The 22378-nt window shown below is 44.1% G+C and overlaps 1 long non-coding RNA gene across 1 annotated transcript; it reads right to left on the reverse strand.

Annotated features, from left to right (window-relative positions):
- Positions 1-11435: 11435 nt before the first annotated feature.
- Positions 11436-21604, reverse strand: LOC129815068 (uncharacterized). Its single transcript, XR_008753387.1, has 2 exons — positions 21081-21604; positions 11436-13387 (listed from the first exon to the last, which is right to left on the reverse strand). It is a non-coding gene; the product is annotated as an uncharacterized LOC129815068 (long non-coding RNA).
- Between the last annotated feature and the right edge of the window lie 774 nt (positions 21605-22378).

A 22378-nucleotide genomic window follows, 5' to 3' on the forward strand; every position in this document is an offset into this window, starting at 1 on the left:
TAGGACTGATAAGGTTTAAAGAGTTAAAGAGAGAGAAAAGCAAACTTGATGTAGCTTATTGATAAATGGTGTATAGGCTACTGAGCAATAGTTTAGCAGTTGGCCAGCGGCCAGCCCCTTATGTGTTGTAAATAAAGTTCTCCTTTTCAAATGCGCTCAGCTCAGCTCTTTAATTTCCTCCCCATAAAGGCCTAGTCTCTTGGGCCGGCAGAGGGAACAATCCAATCTGAGAAAGACTTGGACCGCCGGGTGTTGGTGATGCCCTGGTAACTGACTGTTTACAATTTAGTGCTGATGGGGCTGCTTCAGTGTGGTCAGTGCCCTGGGAGGGACTTGTATACCGGGTCTGTTGTGCTGACACAGTGGGGCTCTCCTGCTATTTTAAGATCAGGTCGTGAATGAGATCAAGGCTGCGATTCAATCAGATTAAGCGTTAACCGACAATAGCCGACACCCGCATAGCTGGTGTTTTGGTGGTGTCGGAGGTGTAACTGCATTAAGAGCTGTCAAATCGGTGAGCGGCTGCTCGTGTGTTTATCACGAAGCTACACCCCTCCCACTCGTGTTAGAAGTTCGGAACGAGAAAGTGTAGGCTGTATATCCTATCGAAATAATGACTGTCAAATTTAAAATCATTAAACGAAGCAATAAAGATTTATATCAGTTATCGAGGTGTAGAGGCTGTATGGGATTATTACTAATACGACTCGCTGCATCCAATGGCAGTGTCCGCAATAGCCTACTGCACAGGGCTGCTTATGGATTTGACAACTCTAATGCAGTTCCACCTCTGACATCGCCAAAACAACCGCTATACAGATTTTGGCAAAAGCGGATCTGATTGAATTGGGCCCCAAAGCAGGAGAATCAACTGCGTTGCACTAAAATACCTTGTTGAATAACTGACTTGCAGCATCTACCCTTCCCAATGTGGTGTTAGTGCCTTATCTGGTCCTGTCAGAGTGCAGTGATTAAGCCCACTTTGAAGGGTTGGGAAGCCATCATCCATGGCTAATGTAGACTGGGGTGGAGAGTATGGTGAGAATGAGAGACTCCTGCTCTGTCTTCTATTTCCATTCGTCAGCATCAGTACAGGCATGCAGACCAGTGCTTCACATGAATAATAGATTGGAAGCAGAGTGATTAGTATAAATAAGTAATCAGCCACCATGTGTACTAGCATTAACTGTGTATGTGTAATGATATTACAGTAACATGATGAAGAGTAATGCCAACCTATCTGACTATGTACCTGCTGAACCCGTTTTCTCGATGTATTGTAGTGTCTGTCGACAAATTTCGAATTAAAGGTACATCATTTTTAAAGGGATGGCTTAAGATAAATGTACTGAAACCCCTATTGAATGAAAACTCCAATCAGAAAATCTGTTGGCTATCAAGTAGAAGGGATTTCGGCTCTTACTTTTATTCAGTGCGCGCAAGGTAGCCACACCTGTAGAACACATTACACGCTTGCATTAGGTTAGTCTGAATACCAACTACTGAGAAGTGCGCAGGAAAGGTGTACTTTTCCTAAGTCTGAATCGGCCCCCAGGTGATGAGCCTGAGAGACACTGCCTAAGGGACTAGTCAGCAGCATGACACTGTGATATATGTGTGTGTGTGTCCGTCCGTCCGTCCGTCCTCCAGCAGTGGGCTGGTCTAAATGAGGCCCATTAAAGAGGCCAACAGGCTATTAACCCCAGATTCAATACTTCACAGGTTCAGCCGCGGTTATGAACCCATTCCAGCGGCAGTCATAAACACTGGGCTCATTTCCAGGGCAGAGCAGACCGCTTCACTCGACCCCAATACTCATTAACCCACTCTGGAACAGTAAAAGACATGAATGAGAAAGACCCCAATAAGTTAGTGTAAATAAAGAATAAGGGCTCTATTCAATATGTATCGTGGAAATTCAGCGCTAAAGCCCAATTGAAATTTAAAGGCAATGTTTAGCGTTGCCGGAAACTGCATTCCCGGTAAATGCTGTATATGTCGGCTCAATCAGAAATGACCTTTACATTTCTATAGCGAAGTCTGTAACGGTTAGGCGATACAGATTGAATAGAGCCCTAGGTGTTTTTCCCCTTCATGGAGATCAAGGCCAGCTGCTAGATGATCTCTGACTTGTTACTTCAACCTGTAAAGACTCCTCTTAACCTCCCGCTGACCTCTGGTCCTCTAGGACTGAGCCTCCTCTTGATTTGAACCATGGTTAACCTTTAACCATCATGGCCTTTCAAGAGCATGTCCATCTGAAAAGGTAAATAAGGGGAAGGTACTTTGGCTTGACCTCTTCCTTTCACCACCAGCTTTTGCAAAGGTTCCAACTTTGGACTTCCTACTGAAGGTAGGAAGTATCAGAAAGTATCAGAATTTCTCAATCCATATTTAGAATCCTTCATGTGCTGCCTCAACAATGGACACGCCCGCACGCATACACACACACTATTTTTTACTATCCTAGTGGGGACCCAAAATTGATTTCCATTAAATATCCTATTTTCCCTAACCCCTAACCCTTACCATAACCCTAAACCTAATCATAATTCCTTACTCTAAACCGAACCCCCAATTCTAACCCTAACCTGAACCACTAAACCTAAAATATCCTTTGTCCTTGTGGCAAATGTCCCCACGAGGGAGAATTTTCCTTGTTTTACCATCCTTGTGGGGACTTGGGGATTTCCGGTATCCACGGGTATAGTAATACAAACCCCCCCCCCCCCCAGTGTCATGCTGCTGTTCCCACTTGGGGGCAGATTCAGACTTAGGAAATGTCCACCTTTCCTACACACTTCTCAGTAGTTGGTATTCAAACTTACCTAATGTAGGCACATAAATGCACTCTACAGGTGTGGCTACAGTTGAAGTCTTAGGTTGGAGTCATTAAAACTCGTTTTTCAACCACTCCACAAATTTCTTGTTAACAAACTATAGTTTTGACAAGTCTGTTAGGACATCTACTTTGTGCATGACACAAGTCATTTTTCCAACAATTGTTTACAGACAGATTATTTCACTGATAATTCACTGTGTCACACTTCCAGGGGGTCAGAAGTTTACATACACTGAGTTGACTGTACCTTTAAACAGCTTGGAAAATTCCAGAAAATGATGTCATGGCGTTAGAAGCTTCTGACAGGCTAATTGACATAATTTCAGTCAATTGGAGGTGTACCTGTGGATGTATTTCAAGGCCTACCTTTAAACGCAGTGCCTCTTTGCTTGACATCATGGGAAAATCAAAAGAAATCAGCCAAAAAATTGTAGACCTCCACAAGTCTGGTTCATCCTTGGGAGCAATTTCCAAACGCCTGAAGGTACCACGTTCATCTGTACAAACAATAGTACACAAGTATAAACACCATGGGACCACGCAGCCGTTATACCGCTCAGGAAGGAGACGCGTTCTATGTCCTAGAGATGAACGTACTTTGGTGTGAAAAGTGCAAATCAATCCTAGAACAACAACAAAGGACATTGTGAAGATGCTGGAGGAAAGAGGTACAAAAGTATGTATATCCACAGAAAAACGAGTCATATACCGACATAAACTGAAAGGCCGCTCAGCAATAAAGAAGCCACTGCTCCAACACCGCCATAAAAAAACTGACTACGGTTTGCAACTGCACATGGGGACAAAGATCGTACTTTTTGGAGAAATGTCCTCTGGTCTGATGAAACAAAAATAGAACTGTTTGGCAATAATGACCATCATTATGTTTGGAGGAAAAAGGGGGAAGCTTGCAAGCCAAAGAACACCATCCCAACCTTGAAGTACGGGGGTGTCAGCATCATGTTGTGGGGGTGCTTTGCTGCAGGAGGGACTGGTGCACTTCACAAAATAGATGGCATCATGAGGCAGGAAAATTACATGGATATATTGAAACAACATCTCAAGACATCAGTCAGGAAGTTAAAGCTTGGTCGCAAATGGGCCTTCCAAATGGACAATGACCCCAAGCATACTTCCAAAGTTGGCAAAATGGCTTAAGGACAACAAAGTCAAGGTATTGGAGTGGCCATCACAAAGCCCAGACCTCAATCCTATAGAACATTTGTGGGCAGAACTGAAAATGCGTGTGCGAGCAAAGAGGCCTACAAACCTGACTCAGTTACACCAGCTCGGGCAGGAGGAAAGGGCCAAAATTCACCCAACTTATTGTGGGAAGCTTGTGGAAGGCTACCTGAAACGTTTGACCCAAGTTAAACAATTTAAAGGTAATGCTACCAAATACTAATTAAGTGTATGTAAACTTCTGACCTACTGGTAATGTGATGAAAGAAATAAAAACTGAAAGAAATCATTCTCTCTACTATTATTCTGACATTTCACATTCTTAAAATAAAGTGGTGATCCTAACTGACATAAGACAGGGAATTGTTACTAGGATTAGATGTCAGGAATTGTGAAAAACTGAATTTAAATGTATTTGGCTGCGGTGTATGTAAACTTCCGACTTCAACTGCGCACTGAATAAAAGTAAGTAAACCGCTGGAACCTTCCCACTTGCTGGCCAACAGATTTTCTCATGGAGTTTTTATTCACTAGGGGTATCAGTACATTTATCTTAAGCCATCCCTTTAAATACGATGTACCTTTCATTCGTATTTTGTCGATATACTAGATTACATAGAGAAAACGGGTTCAGAATATAGGGCTCAATAAGAAAAAGCCATCTAAGTATATGCATATTCATCTCCGTTTCAGCACCAACTGGTAGGTTTTAGGTTTAGGAAAGTATGAATCATAAAAAATAAAAAACGGGTTTGAAGGACCTTTACGCACTAAATATATTGACTAATCAAAAATACAGTGGTATATATACAATATACAAGCTCAGTCCATGAAACATTGGAAGTTGAAGTATGTGTAAAATAGTCCTATAAATGTTCCCTAATTCTCACTAATCATGGAACTGTATGCCAACGGTCCAGTAGTCGTGAAACTGGCTACGTGTGGTCTGAGTTCCATAATGATTCAAATAGGCTACATGTCCCAAATTAACATTAGGCTTATATGATCCACTAATGCTAGCAACCCTCAGGAACAACTACATGTGCGTGACAGAGGAAAGAAAGGTAAACAATTAAGGAAACTAAAACTTAATTGACAGTTATGAATGTATGTGCGTATTACTGACCGTGGCTCCCGATGGTGGCTAATATTTAACATGATACAAATTGTAAAATAAAACTGAGAAAAGCCTGGGCATATAATTAAAACGTCCTACAGAAGATGCCTATAGCTTGGGTCTCCAAATTGAACACCGCAAATTATGAGGGCATACAATAAAAATTCTAAATAAAGGCACAGCTATTTATAGCCTACTTCACTGTTGAAAAGGGGCCGCAATTCATGTTGATATGATTTTCAGTTGACTTCCATATGACTGGTTTCACATTCGTCACCAGGGATCAGAAGGAAAAATAATCCCAAAAATTGCTATGTGTATTTACAACCCCCTTTTCCAACTGGATTACTCATTTACCTAGCTCTTATCAATAGCTCTTATCTATTTATAAATTACAGTGCATGGAGAATGCTGTTATTTCTATCGGGGAAAAATTAAGTAGATGCTTATTCCACTTGGAACCGAGAGGTTCCTCTCGCGTGGTGGAAGTATTAGGTAAATAAACTAAGGTTAGAATAGACACACCCTCCGCCACACCTTCATTTCTCTGATCTCCACCTCAAACGCATACCTTACTGGCACTGGCAATTTCCCCATGCTTAAATTCAAGGTCAGAATACAGGTAAGTGCATAAAAAGGAAATCGAGTTCCATTTAGGAATGCATAACTCAGGTCTGAATTTCCGTGCTGAAGAACAGCAGTATGACATCAATTAAAATGTAACAAATAAGAGATGGAAACAAACATGTTATATGACACCTATCACAGGAAACAGAGTGATGTCACTTCTCCCCCTGGAAGGCTCAAAGTGTTTACCCACCACCTCTAGGTGCACTCACTGAGATGTCGCTAGGCAACCACAGTCATCGTTCTGCTTCTGACACTCAAGTGGGAGCTTATGTGGACTTAACTCTGAAAGAGCAGCCATGTCGTGCAGTAGAGGGGGAATTACCAGGGAAAATATTGGATTGGGCCGAAGCACAAAGGGCAGGTGAGCCTGACACACCAGAGCTGTATTCAGATGCCTTGTCTCTCTGGCACAAAGGAAGCAACTAACGCTAGCCTCGTCTATACCTGGAGCTGACATGCGACCTTTGTCCTGATCTTGTCCACATTCTGATTGTGCCCACATGGAAGTTATGGATACTGTAAACATCACTATTCAATGAAAATCTAGCAAAATGCACAGCAAGGGCATCCATGATATTATGCTTTTGAGCGACACAGTGAGCACTAACCCCACCCTCAGGCTGTTTTAGATTGGAGATTGAACTGAGTAAACTGCACTATTTGAGTTGAGAGGACAAGGGATTAATCAAATCAGAGCACCATGTAGGCCTACATTTCATAATGAAGACCATATTGAGAAGATCTTGCTCTGCTGAGGTTAGCTGGAAACATGTACCTGTCAATAGCACAAGTTCTACTGCCATCTTGTGGAGATCAACAGCATGACCACTGAACAGAGTGGAAATGGAAATAGAATAGATTAGTATTGAAAGCTGCAACTGTCCATTATATTAATTGTTCTGCATGCATGTTGAAGCTGGTCACAATAAATATAACATCAGGCCTATGTCCCAACAGGCATGCAGAATGGTGCTATTGTCCCAAAGTTAGCATCTGATGTAGCATCTGTTTCCTGTCTTTTGACGATAATAGTGGACGACTGAACCGAGCCGGCCCGACATAGAACAGAGGACAGACGGTTAGCAGACGGACACAGTAGCCTAGCTGATGATGATGCACCCAATGTGTTTGGTGTGCTGCTGCTGTATGTTCATGTGGAGATGTCTGTCTGTCTGTTCTGCTGAGAATAGAGCTAGGGGACAGATGTTGGGTGTACATTTGCTAGTAGACAGCGCCACCGTGTGCAGGTCCATTATGGTGGCAAAATTGCAAGATTATGTTATAATACTGTTATTGCATCAAATGGTTGTTTTATTTAACAAAATAGAGGGTTCTTAACTATTGTGTGTGTGTGTGTGTTCTACTGAGGATGGGCCTCTGGGAGATAACACTGACAGGAGATTTACCATGTCTTTTGGGTGATAAAACCTAAAGAGCATTCCAGAGCATGAGTTAATGTTTCTGTTCTATATCATACCAGGGAGAGATGGTTCCAGTTTGGAGTCGGAGGGACAGACACTGGTCTATACAATGAAAACTGTTGACACAGCAGATACTGTCTGCTATGTATTATAGGTATCTTTCATACAAATCTTAACCTTGTGACCCATTCTATGTATCTGTTGTTCGTCATGTAGGTTGAAAGGGGTGTATCTTGGCTATAAAAGACCTTTGTACTTTTGTCTCGCCGCTCTCAACGGATCATCAGAAATGGAGATTCGTCGACCAGCCATTGCTATTGCAAGGCTCTCACTATTAAAGATTTAGTTTAAGAATAACTCTGACTTGTGTGATAAGTTTGTCTCTCCTCATTTCATAGTAAAGAAATGAACCACCACACCACCAACGGGAAATGGATCAGGGGAACGAGAGAATATCTCAATTCTATTGGTTCAATCAGACAATTAGGAATACCTAAATGTCTGTTATGACGTTTTATAAAAATGTGCTACTATGTTAATTCAGTGCAGCATATTGCCATTGACAGCTCTACTATAGCATTGGTTATCCAAGACCTGCAATAACAAAATCTATATTACAATACGCTAAGCAATGTAAGCTGCGGAGGATCTCGGTTTTCTTCATTTTAGGCTCAAAAGACCCCAGGAAGAGTAGCGGCTACCTTCGCAACATCTAATGGGGATCCTAATAAAATACTGAAATACTAAAAGAAGCTGGTCAATAACCTATTTTTGTTAATTTTTTTACCATTTTAATTGAACTCGTGCAATTAATTGTTACCCAGAAATTATTTGATATTGAGATAAAAAAAAAACAGCTTCATTGGACATTTAAAGCTGCAATATCTAACTTTTTGGGTGACCAGACCAAATTCACAATGAAAAATGGGATTTATAGATTTGTCATTCGCATTGAAAGCAAGTCAAAGAAGCGGTAGATCTGTTCTATGTGTGTTATTTCTATGCTTCCTGTTCTTAAGTTTAGGTTTTGTAGACCAGCTTCAAAAAGCTGACAAAATATTTTTGGTTATTGAAAATACATTTCACGGTGGTTTAGATCATACAATGATTCTATTCACTATGCTTGTTTTGTCACACAAACTGAAATAATGCAAACTATTCGAATTTTAGAAAGCAAGAAATGACAGAGCGATTTCTGAATATTACAGCTTTAAACAAGCACCATTTGCCCAAAGATTGTCTATTATATTGATAAGATAGTCAAGCGACCGCTCTAACAATGGAAATACGTGTGGTCAAAGATGGAAGGCAGGCAGGCAGGTGGAGGCGATATCAGGTGGGACCATTCTAGCCAATGAGGGGCAGATACAGATACGAAAAGGCCATAGAGCTATATAGAGGACTCATCTTTGTATCTGTGCCATCATATGCCATTATAGTGTCTACATTTTAAAGTAGTCCATTTTCTCCCAACTCATAGGTATCCCCAACCAGTTCAATATTTATGTTCCAGACCAGTAGATCTACTACGGTTGTCAGTCATTTCATACAATGCCATTCAGCATCATAACTCCTGGCTCCATTCAGTGTCTTATATAGGCACTATATAAGTCTTGCATGTACATACAGTACATTCAGAAGTATTCAGACTCTTTGATTTTTTCCACATTCTGTTACGTTACGCCCTTATTCTAAAATGGATTAAATAGTTTTTTCCCCCTTATTCAATCTACACACAATACCCCATAACAACAAAGCAAAAATGGGATTATAGATATCTTTGCATAAAAAATAAATAAATGAAATGCAACATTTACATAAGTATTCAGACCCTTTAATCAGTACTTTGTTGTAGCACCTTTGGCAGCGATTACATCTTTGAGTCTTCTTGGGTATGAAGCTACAAGCTTGGCACACCTGTAATTGAGGAGGTTCCCTCATTCTTCTCTGCAGATCCTCTCAAGCTCTGTCAGATTGTGTGGGGAGCATTGCTGCACATCTATTTTCAGGTCTCTCCAGAGACTTTCGATCGGGTTCAAGTCTGGGCTCTGGCTGGGCCACTCAAGGACATTCAGAGAATTGTCCCAAAGCCACTCCTGTGTTGTCTTGGCTGTGTGCTTAGGGTTGTTGTCCTGTTGGAAGGAAGACTTCTGCCCCAGTCTGAGGTCCTGAGCGCTCTAGAGCAGGTTTTCATCAAGGATCTCTCTGTTCATCAAGGATCTCACTAGATCTCTCTGTATCAAGGATCTCTCTGTGCTCCGTTAATCTTTCTCTGGATCCTGACTAGTCTCCCAGTCGCTGACGCTGAAAAACATCCCCACAGCATGATGCTGCCACTACCATGCTTCACCGTAGGGATGGTGCCAGGTTTCCTCCAGATGTGACACTTGGCATTCAGGCCAAAGAGTTCAATCTTGGTTTTATCAGACCAGATAATCTTGTTCCTCATGGTGTGAGTCCTTTAGTTGCCTTTTGGCAAACTCCAAGTGGCCTGTCATGTGCTTTTTACTGAGGAGTGGCTTCCGTCTGGCCACTCTACCATAAAGGCCTGATTGGTGGAGTACTTCAGAGATGGTTGTCCTTCGGGAAGGTTCTCCCATTTCCAGAGGAACTCTGGAGCTCTGTCAGAGTGACAATGGGGTTCTTGGTCACCTCCCTGACCATGGCCCTTCTCCCCCGATTGCTCAGTTTGGCCAGGCGGCCAGCTCTAGCAAGTGTCTTGTGGTGGTTCCAAACTTCTTCCATTTAAGAATGAATGAAGCCACTGTGTTCTTGGGGACCTTCAATTCTGCAGACATTTTTTGGTACCCTTCCCTAGATCTGTGCCTCGACACAATCCTGCTCTGACAACAATCCTACTCAACTGCGGGACCTTATATACAGAGGCGTGTGCCTTTCCAAATCATGTGCAATCAATTGAATTTACCACAGGTGGACTCCAATCAAGTTGTAGAAACATCTCAAGGATGATCAATGGAAACAGGATGCACCTGAGCTCAATTTCGAGTCTCATAGCAAAGGGTCTGAATACTTATGCAAATAAGGCATTTCCATTTTTTTATTTAAAAAAAAATCCTGTCTTTGCTTTGTCATTATGGGGTATTGGGTGTAGATTGATGAGGAAATGTTTTTATTTAATACATTTTAGAATAAGGCTTTAACGTAACAAAATGTGTAAAAAGGGAATGGGTCTGAATACTTTCCAAATGCATGGTATATAGGTATTATATGTACATAGGCAGGGAGCTCCTGCACATTTTGTAAATATTTATATAATTAATAAATGTTATGGCATTTTTGTTTTAAGGATGAACAGTTAATGTCATCAGAATGCACTATGGAGTTTAAAGACTAAAGCTGGCAAGTAATGTGTTCGTTTGGCTAGCTAGCTAATGTCAGCTGGCAATTGTTTTGATTCAAATGCCAGGCATGTGTCCAGAGGTTGAGGATGGAGAGAAGCCCAAAATAAATACAGCTGAGGTGTGCAGTGATGAGGATTGTAGGGAGGTCTGGGTTACAAGGCTACTCTTGAATTATTATTGAAATGTGACTGCCGTAGCTTCACCCAAGTGGGTGCTTCATTTTGGTAGTAGTGAAGGACTAGCTAGCTTTACCTACTGTGGAGTCCACGAACTGTGGTGCATGAGTTCAAACTTCATCCAAGTCCTACTACAGTATGGAGAAGCCACACAGACAGCGAGCCACCTTGGTCCTTGATGACACCGTGCTACCTGCCTGCCTGCCTCCAGACTTGCTCCAGAGACCGTATTTGCTTGCTTTCCCCCTTTGACCACCTCCCTCCAATGATCACTCAAGCCATGAACATTCCAACCTTCTTATGACCTTCCATCTCATGATGTTTTTGATTTCTAAAATGCTTGTCTTTTTCTGTTGCTAAAGTGCTTTTAGATTCTTTATGTAATGAATAGCACTATAAAAAGTTGAATAAATGATTATGATTACTTTAAAATGGTGGAAGCCCTCAATGGCAATGTCCATGCAAAAACAGGATCACTTTGGGGTCATATGGTAACAGAATGTGTAATTTTGCCTATTAAACCAAAAAACTTTGTTCAAATTGAGAATTAGGCAGGTCTTTCGTAAAAAACGAAAGGAATTTATTACCTACCTCTCTTATTATTGGTGTCTGAAAAAGGTGTTCCGATTGTATAACATTTTAAAATCCAATTGCAGGGAGACCACTACTATCCCATTGTCACAGTTGGAGAAAGGAGATTCTCAGTTTTCTGTAGATATACTTTTTATTTCTCAGCTCTCAATTTTGAGCTCAATAGCAACTATTTTACAAACTAGATATTTTATATGGCTATGATCCTTTATTGATGTCACTTGTTAAATCCACTTCAAATAAGTGGAGAAGACAGGTTAAAGAAGGATATTTAAGCCTTGGGACAACTGAGACATGGATTGTGTATGTGTGCCATTCAGAGATTTAAGTGCCTTTAAACGGGGTATGGCGGCAGGTGCCATACCCTCCATCAACTGCTGTTTTCAGCTCTAGCCATAGGTTATGGATGTGATTGAGATCTGGACTCGTCGCTGGCGTTTCTTCTTAAATCATTCCAGGTTGCTTTTGATGTATATTTGGGGTTGTCCTGCTGGAAGATCCATAACCTTCAACAGAGACACAGTTTTTGGACACTGGGTTGAACATTGCATTCCAAAATACCTTGATAATCTGCTGATTGCATGATGTCTGGCACACATTCAAGTCCCCCCAGTACCAGAGGCAGCAAAGCAACCACACAACATTATTGAACCTCTCCCATGTTAGACTGTAGGGAGGGTGTTATTTTCTTTGAATGCTTCATTTGGTCATTGGTAAACATAGAAAGACCCCACTGCTGAAGGAGACACAAGAGACTGATTTAACTTAAACCCACATAAACAAGCCTAAATCATGGGGGAAATGTTCTGTGGACCAATGAAACAAAATGCCTATCTTTGGCAATACAGATCAGTGCTGCGTTTACTTTCGACCAAATTAATAATTAATTGAAAATAACACCCTCCCTACAATCAAAGATGCAGAGGTTTGATAATGCTGCAGGGTTACTTTGATGCTTCTGGTACTTGAACGTGCGCAAGACATGAAATCAGCAGATTATCAGGTGTTTTGAGTCCAATGTTCAACTCAGTATCCAAAAACTGAGTCTCCATTGAAGGTTGTGGGTCTTACAGAAGAACAACAACTCCAAACACACATCAAAAAGCACCCATAAATAGTTCAAGAAGAGATGCTGGACTGTTCTGGTGTGACCAGCGAAGAGTCCAGACCTGAATCCCATCCAAAACCTATGGCAAGAGCTGAAAACAGCAGTTAGTCAAACATTGTTACTCAAACATTGAATAATTAGAGCAGTTTGCTGCTGAAAATTGGGCAAAACTTCAAGTAGAAAGGTGCAGCAAGCTCATTGATGGCTACAAGAAGCTTTTGTCTGCAGTCATCTTGCAACCAAGTACTAGCTCCAGGGTGCCAATAATTTTGTCCATGCCATGTCATTATTTTCTAAATTAAAATTGTGAAATTAATTTTACAAAAACAAAATTGTTTCTGCAATGTTGAATATCCAATAAGGTGTGGTGACAATGTTTTTTTGAAATGCAAACTTTAGAAGAAATGTATGGAATTATATAAGAAAAGTGACAGGCTGCTCATATATTTGTCCAGCACTGTATGGAGGGGTGTATATATATTGGTAGAGTCCAATTAGGGCAGGCTGGCCCTATTTGCTGATGACAGACTGGAGGTTTGGTCTAATGGCTGGGGCTTCAGGGTGCGCGATTGGGCTACCCAGTACCACCGTGATGAGCTTGGGGGTGGGGGCAGAGGCCTGTTATTGGAGACCACTCTCCTGGATGAAGGCTGCAGAGTCTGGGGTGAGCTGCCACAAAGCAGGGAGGCTCCTCTGGAGTACAGAAAGACACAGACTGAAAGGCAGACATTAGAAACAGTGCAGTAATATGGTAATTGGTCAGAATGGTTGGAGTTTGGTGAGAGCAAACTGGTGGTGGTGCTGAAGACTGGGTCATGACTTGGTTTTGTTTATTGATTGGTGCGCAGGAGGATTCCTAACCTTGAGGAAAGGCACAAGGTACAAGGTAAGGCTGAGGTGAGAAGTTTTGCTCTCTGTATAACCTGCTGGTGAAGTCCTCGGCTTCAATTTCCCCCTCCTGTTGGAAAAAGATAAACCCCATCAGAGTTCCTAAGAAATAGCCAAATATACATTATCAGTCAAAAGTTTGGACACACCTACTCATTCAAGGGTTTTTCTTTATTTTTACTATTTTCTACATTGTAGAATAATAGACATAAAAACTATGAAATAACATATGGAATCATGTAGTAACCAAAAGTGTTAAACAAATTAAAATATATATTTTAAATTTCAGATTTGTTTAAGCAGCCACCCTTTGCCTTGATGGCAGCTTTGCACACTCTTGGTATTCTCTCAACCAGCTTCATGAGGTAGTAACCTGGAATGCATTTCAATTAACAGGTGTGTGTAACGGCAGTCCTCCTCCTCTTCATCAGAAGAGGAGGAGTAGTGATCGAACCAAGGCGCAGCGTAGTGAAATGACATGATTTATTGAACACGACGGAAAAAACAAACTAAACTTGCATAAACAAACAAAAAACAAATGAACGATGCAGACAGACCTGAACAACGAACTTACATATAACGTGAAGAACGCAATGAACAGGAACAGACTACATAAAACGAACAAACCGCAAACAGTCCCGTATGGTGCAAACATATACACAAACACAGGAGACAATCACCCACAACGAACACTGTGAAAACGCCTACCTAAATATGACTCTTAATTAGAGGAACGCCAAACACCTGCCTCTAATTAAGAGCCATACCAGGCAACCCAATAAACCAACACAGAAACAGAAAACATAGAATGCCCACCCAAACTCACGTCCTGACCAACTAACACATAACAAACTAACAGAAATAGGTCAGGAACGTGACATAACCCCCCCCATAAGGTGCGAACTCTGGGCGCACCAGCACAAAGTCTAGGGGAGGGTCTGGGTGGGCATCTGACCACGGTGGTGGCTCAGGCTCTGGACGAGGTCCCCACCCCACCATAGTCAATCCCAGCTTACGTTTACCCCTTATCATGACCACCCTCTTATTTCCCCCACCTAATTTAAGGGGCAACACCAAGATAAAGTCCAGCTCCGGGACAAGGTAGCTCAGGATAAAGAGGTAGCTTAGGATAGAGGGGCAACTCCGGACTGAAGGGCAGCTCCGGACAGAGAGACAGCTCTGGATAAAGAGGTAGCTTAGGATAAAGAGGTAGCTTAGGATAGAGGGGCAACTCCGGACTGAAGGGCAGCTCCGGACAGAGAGACAGCTCTGGACTGAGGGGCAGTTCTGGATTACTAGCCGCTTCTGGCTGAGGGGCAGCTCATGGCAGGCTGACGGCTCTGGACGCTCATGGCAGGCTGACGGCTCTGGACGCTCATGGCTCTCTGACGGCTCTGGCCGCTCATGGCTCGCTGACGGCTCTGGCCGCTCATGGCTCGCTGACGGCTCTGGCGGATCCTGTCTGGCTGGCGGCTCTGGCGGATCCTGTCTGGCTGGCGGCTCCTGTCTGGCTGGCGGCTCTGGCGGATCCTGTCTGGTTGGCGGCTCTGGCGGATCCTGTCTGGTTGGCGGCTCTGGCGGATCCTGTCTGGCGGGCGGCTCTGGCGGATCCTGTCTGGCGGGCGGCTCTGGCGGCTCCTGTCTGGCGGGCGGCTCTAGCGGCTCCTGTCTGGCGGGCGGCTCTAGCGGCTCCTGTCTGGCGGGCGGCTCTAGCGGCTCCTGTCTGGCGGGCGGCTCTAGCGGCTCCTGTCTGGCGGGCGGCTCTAGCGGCTCCTGTCTGGCGGGCGGCTCTAGCGGCTCCTGTCTGGCGGGCGGCTCTAGCGGCTCCTGTCTGGCGGGCGGCTCTAGCGGCTCCTGTCTGGCGGGCGGCTCTAGCGGCTCCTGTCTGGCGGGCGGCTCTAGCGGCTCCTGTCTGGCGGGCGGCTCCTGTCTGGCGGGCGGCTCCTGTCTGGCGGGCGGCTCTAGCGGCTCCTGTCTGGCGGGCGGCTCTAGCGGCTCCTGTCTGGCGGGCGGCTCTAGCGGCTCCTGTCTGGCGGGCGGCTCTAGCGGCTCCTGTCTGGCGGGCGGCTCTAGCGGCTCCTGTCTGGCGGGCGGCTCTAGCGGCTCATGGCAGACGGGCGGCTTTGCAGGCTCATGGCAGACGGGCGGCTTTGCAGGCTCATTGCAGACGGATGGCTCAGACGGCGCTGGGGAGACGGATGGCTCAGATGGCGCTGGGGAGACGGATGGCTCAGACGGCGCTGGGGAGACGGATGGCTCAGATGGCGCTGGGGAGACGGATGGCTCAGATGGCGCTGGGGAGACGGATGGCTCAGATGGCGCTGGGGAGACGGATGGCTCTGGCCGGATAAGGCGCACTGTAGACCTGGTGCGTGGTGCCGGAACTGGAGGCACCGGGCTAAGGACACGCACCTTCATGCTAGTGCGGGGAGCAGGGACGGGGCACACTGGACTCTCAAAGCGTACTCTACACCTGGTGCGTGGTACCGGCACTGGTGGCACCGGGCTGAGGGCAAGCACATCAGGATTAGTACGGGGAGAAGAAACAGTGTGTACAGGGCTCTGGAGACGCACAGGTGGCTTAGTGCGTGGTGCCGGAACTGGAGGCACCGAACTGGATACACGCACTACAGGGAGAGTGCGTGGAGGAGGAACAGGGCTCTGGACACGCACTGGTAGCCTAGTGCGTAGTGTAGGCACTGTAGGTACTAGGCTGGGGCGGGGAGGTGGCGCCGGAAATACCGGACCGTGCAGGCGTACTGGCTCTCTTGAGCATTGAGCCTGCCCAACCTTACCTGGTTGAATGCTCCCAGTCGCCCAACCAGTGCGGGGAGGTGGAATAACCCGCACCGGGCTATGTAGGCGAACCGGGGAAACCATGCGTAAGGCAGGTGCCATGTATGCCGGCCCGAGGAGACGCACTGGAGACCAGACTCGTTGAGCCGGCCTCATGACACCTGGCTCAATGCCCAATCTAGCCCTACCAGTGCGGGGAGGTGGACTAACCCGCACCGGGCTATGCACACGTACAGGAGACACCCTGCGCTCTACTGCGTAACATGGTGTCTGCCCGTACTCCCGCTCTCCACGGTTAGCCTGAGAAGTGGGCGCAGGTCTCCTACCTGCCCTTGGCCCACTACCTCTTAGCCCCCCCCCCAAGAAAGTTTTGGGTGTTACTCACGGGCTTTTTGGGCTTCCGTGCAAGACCCGTCCCCTCATAACGCCGGTTCCTCTCTCTCTTCTCCTCCGCTCTCCGAACTGCCTCCAGCTGTTCCCATGGACGGTGATTCACTTTAGCCCATGGTCCTTCTCCGTTAAATACCTGCTCCCAACTCCACAAGTCCTGTATACTCTCCCGTTGCTCGACATTACGCTGCTTGGTTCTGGATTGGTGGGTGATTCTGTAACGGCAGTCCTCCTCCTCTTCATCAGAAGAGGAGGAGTAGTGATCGAACCAAGGCGCAGCGTAGTGAAATGACATGATTTATTGAACACGACGGAAAAAACAAACTAAACTTGCATAAACAAACAAAAAACAAATGAACGATGCAGACAGACCTGAACGATGAACTTACATATAACGTGAAGAACGCAATGAACAGGAACAGACTACATAAAACGAACAAACCGCAAACAGTCCCGTATGGTGCAAACATATACACAAACACAGGAGACAATCACCCACAACGAACACTGTGAAAACGCCTACCTAAATATGACTCTTAATTAGAGGAACGCCAAACACCTGCCTCTAATTAAGAGCCATACCAGGCAACCCAATAAACCAACACAGAAACAGAAAACATAGAATGCCCACCCAAATTCACGTCCTGACCAACTAACACATAACAAACTAACAGAAATAGGTCAGGAACGTGACAGTGTGCCTTGTTAAAAGTTAATTTGTGGAATTTCTTTCCTTCTTAATGCGTCTGAGCCAATCAGTTGTGTTGTGACAAGGTAGGGTTGGTATACACAAGATAGCCCTATTTGGTAAAAGATCAAGTCCATATTATGGCAAGAACAGCTCAAATAAGCAAAGAGAAACGACAGCCCATCATTACTTTAAGACATGGTCAGTCGATACAAAATTTCATGAACGTTGAAACTTTCTTCAAGTGCAGTCGCTAAAACCATAAAACACTATGATGAAACTGGCCCTCATGAGGACCGCCACAGGAATGGAAGACCCAGAGTTACCTCTGCTGCAGAGGATAAGTTCATTAGAGAAATTGCAGCCCAAATAAATGCTACAGAGTTCAAGTAACCGACATATCAACTTCAACTGTTCAGAGGAGACTTCATTGTCAAATTGCTGCAAAGAAACCACTACTAAAAGGACACCAATAATAAGAAGAGACTTGCTTGGGCCAAGAAACACGAGCAATGGTCATTTGTCCTTTAGTCTGGAGCCAAAATTTGAGATTTTTTGTTACGACCGCTGTGTCTTTGTGAGACACGGTGTGGGTGAATGGATTATCTACATATGTGTAATTCCCACCGTAAAGCATGGAGGAGGAGGTGTTATGGTGCTTTGCTGGTGGCACTGATTTATTTAGAATTCAAGGCACACTACAGCATTCTGCAGCGATACACCATCCCATCTGGTTTGGGCTTAGTGGGACTATCATTTGTTTTTCAACAGGACAATGACCCAACACCCCTCCAGCCTGTGTAAGGGCTATTTTACCAAGGAGAGTGATGGAGTGCTGCATCAGATGACCTGGCCTCCACAATCCCCCGACTTCAACCAAATTGAGATGGTTGGGATGAGTCGGACCTCAGGGTGAAGGAAAAGCAGCCAACAAGTGCTCAGCATATGTGGGAACTCCTTCAAGACTGTTGGAAAAGCATTCCAGGTGACCTGTTTGAGAGAATGCCAAGTGTGCAAAGCTGTCATCAAGGCAAAGGGTGGCTATTTGAATCATCTCAAATATATTTTGATTTGTTTAATACCTCCTATGAATCAAATCCCGTTAACAGGATAGATTTGACAACATCTGGTGAAATTGCAGAGCGCAAAATTCAAATGACAGAAATAGTAATATTTAACTTTCATGAAAATACTAGTGTCATTATTCAAAATAAAGCTTAACTTCTTGTTAATCCAGCCGCTGTGTCAGATTTCAAAAAGGCTTTACGGCGAAAGCCCACCATGCGATTATCTGAGGACAGCGAAAGTCAGAAATAGCGATAAAATAAATGCCCTACCTTTGAAGATCTTCTACTGTTGGCACGCCAAAAGGTCCCAGCTACATCACAAATGGTCCTTTTGTTCGATAATGTCCTTCTTTATATCCCCAAAAACTCAGTTAACTGGCGCACTTCATTCAATTACCCACCGGTTTCCCTCCTTCCAAATGCATACAAAATGAATCCCAAACGTTACCAATAAACTTCTCCAAACAATTCAAACAACGTTTATAATCAAACCTCAGGTACCCTAATACGTAAATAAATGATAAAACTTAAGACAGAGAATCGTTATTGTCTTTACCGGAGATAAACAAAGAACGCGCTCTCATCCACGCGCATGAAAACACTACAGCCAAAATGGGAGCCACTTACAAAAACTACAAATTCTAGCTAATTTTTCCAAAAACATTTCTAAAGACTGTTGACATCTAGTGGAAGCCCTAGAAACTGTAATCTGGGAGGCTTTCGCCTCATAATTAACATGACAGCCATTGGAAACAGTGGTAGGCTGAACTGATCAGTTCTGTTATACTCACAGACATTATTTTAACAGTTGTAGAAACTTTAGAGTGTTTTCTATCCAAATCTATCAATTATATGCACATCCTAGCTTCTGGGCCTAAATAACAGGCAGTTTACTTTGGGCATGCTTTTCATCCGGACGTCAAAATACTGCCCCCTAGCCCAAAGAGGTTTTTAACACTTCTTTGGTTACTACATGATTCAATGTGTTATTTCATAGTTATGATGTCTTCACTATTATAATACAATGTAGAAAATAGTAAAAATAAAGAAAACCCATGAATGAGTAAGTGTTCTAAAACGTTTGACTAGTAGTGTATATAAACTCAGCAAAGAAAATAAAACGTCCTCTCACTGTCAAATGTGTTTATTTATTTTCAGCAAACTTAACATGTGTAAATGCGTTTGAGCCAATCAGTTGTGTTGTGACAAGGTAGGGTGGTATACAGAAGTAGAGAAGTACAGAAGATCACAGAAGATCCCCCTCTCCCCTGTAACTATTCCCCAGGGCATTGCTGTAAATGAGAACGTGTTCTCAGTCAACTTACCTGGTAAAATAAAGTAAAAAATATTTGTATGAATATTACAAGACTCAACAACTGAGACATAAACTGAACAAGTTCCACATAAACTGAACAAGTTCCCTGAACAAAGGGGGGGGGGGGGGGGTCAAAATCAAAAGTAACAGTCAGTATCTGTTGTGTGGCCACCAGCTGCATTAAGTATTGCAGTGCATCTCTTCCTCATGGACTGCACCAGATTTGCCAGTTCTTGCTGTGAGATGTTGCCCCACTCTTCCACCAAGGCACCGGCAAGTTCCCGGACATTTCTAGGGGGGAACGGCCCTAGCCCTCACCTTCCGATCCAACAGGTCCCTGACGTGCTCAATGGGATTGAGATCTGGGCTCTTCGCTGGCCATGGCAGAACACTGACATTCCTGTCTTGCAGGAAATCACGCACAGAACGAGCAGTATGGCTGGTTGCATTGTCATGCTGGTGTGTCGTGTCAGGATGAGCCTGCAGGAAGGGTACCACATGAGGGAGGATATCTTCCTTGTAACGCACAGCGTTGAGATTGAGCTTGTTGTCATTGCAGGCAGTCCGATGATACTGTGACACACCGCCCCAGACCATGACGGACCCTACACCTCCAAATCGATCCCGCTCCAGAGTACAGGCCTAAGTGTAACGCTCATTCCTTCGACGATAAACACAAATCCGACCATCACCCCTGGTGAGACAAAACCACAACTCTCAGTGAAGAGCACTTTTTGCCAGTCCTGTCTGGTCCAGCAACGGTGGATTTGTGCCCATAGGCGACGTTGTTGTCGGTGATGTCTGGTGAGGACCTGCCTTACAACTGGCCTACAAGCCCTCAGTGCAGCCTCTCTTAGCCTATTGCGGACAGTCTGAGCACTGATGGAGGGATTGTGCGTTCCTGGTGTAACTCGGGCAGTTGTTTCCATGCTGTACCTGTCCCGCAGGTGTGATGTTCGGATGTACCGATCCGGTGCAATTGTTGTTACAGGTGGTCTGCCACTGCAAGGACGATCAGCTGTCCGTCCTGTCTCCCTTTAGTGCGGTCTTAGGTGTCTCACAATACGAACATTGCAATTTATTGCCTTGGCGACATCTGCAGTCCTCATGCCTCCTTGCAGCATGCCTAAGGCAAGTTCATGCAGATGAGCAGGGACCCTGGGCATCTTCCTTTTGGTGTTTTTCAGAGACAGTAGAAAAGCCTCTTTAGTGTCCTAAGTTTTCATAACTGTGACCTTAATTGCCTACTGTTTGTAAGCTGTTAGTGTCTTAATGAACATACACCTGTGGAACGTCGTTAATCATCTATGGTTCATTGAACAAGCATGGGAAACAGTGTTTAAACCCTTTACAATGAAGATCTGTGAAGTTATTTGGATTTTTACAGATTATCTTTTAATAAAGACAGGGTCCAGGAAAAAAAACGATTCTTTTTTTGCTGAGTTTATTTGAACAATATTATGTTTTTGTTAACGATTTAAGATCAAAGACAAACAATTTAACGTACCCCTGGGGAAGCTGGATGTTCTGAAAGTTGGGCTGATTCAGGAATGGTTGGGGGAGCCGAGGGGCCAACACCTGTGGCGTGATGGCTTGAATCCCTCACGTCCCATTGTTCAATAGCGTAGTTTGTTTGCCTATGCCGGGCGCAATTGTGAAAGCTTAACCCGCAACATTGACAGCCAAAGTCAATCCCGTATTAGTGCTCCCATTCAACGCAATACCCGATCCCCCCGTTTGTTCTGCTGGACATTAGCATTAGCTGCCCCCTGTCCCGGAACTGTGTTTAGCAACTGTCTGGGTTCCCGTGACCTGAGCTCGGACTCAAGAGACCCCACAAGATCACAAACGACTTTCTCGTCCACCTTAGTGTTAAAGAAAACCTCCGAGCCTGCCGCTTTGTTCACATTACGGTGAGCTCTGGAACTTCGAAAGTGACGTGCTCATGCGCAAATTACATAGACTGTCCAAAATGAATGAGAGACTGGGTTGGAACTTTACCCCACAGGGATTCCGGAATGCATGCAGCGATTGGTGTTTCCTGATAATAAAGGGCGGAATAAATGGCTCCGACTATCATGACAAGGATGTACTGGGTGGAGCTATAGGGAATAAAGAGAGTTGGGGAAATGGTGGAATGAACTGGGTAGTACAAATTGTATTTAGCGTATTTCCATTCATATTCTACATTTGCTCTATGCTAATGTGTATATTCGATTATGAAATTATGGTTAGCGACAGAATTCGGACTATACATTTATGCAAATTCCACGTTGTTGCGCATCTGGGTCTCGAGCTTCAACAGCTTCCGCTGTTTTTGTTCAGGAAGTTTGGAGCGACACATTAGAAATGCATTTGAGGGCGGCGCGGCCAAACCTTCTCTGCCAATAACATTTTAGAATGCTGTCAAAACCACATGGGGACTGTCAACATATAGGAAAAGTTGTTTTCGGTGTGAAATAAATGTATGGAATTGATAAATGATAAACTATTTAGAGAATGTTTTGTTTTTGATGGCATAAGTTTGTAGCCTATCCTTTTTTTTCGGATTCGCCTACTGCCGAAAAAAACCCGCTTACAGACAATGGAGAAAAATGTGCTAAAGTATGCCTCAAATCAAAAATATATTAATACAACAATTGAAACAAATAAAAGCACAAATACTATGATAATAGGGACAGTTTCCCATACAAATAAGAAGATTTTTAGTTAATATTTTATTTATATTTTTGCCCACAAATAGACTATTCAGAATTTTTTTGGAAAATGCACCCAAAATAAATGTAACAGATTGGGTTGGTTTTT

The sequence above is a fragment of the Salvelinus fontinalis genome, chromosome 18, assembly GCF_029448725.1.
Source record: "Salvelinus fontinalis isolate EN_2023a chromosome 18, ASM2944872v1, whole genome shotgun sequence".
NCBI classification, from domain to species: Eukaryota; Metazoa; Chordata; class Actinopteri; order Salmoniformes; family Salmonidae; genus Salvelinus; species Salvelinus fontinalis.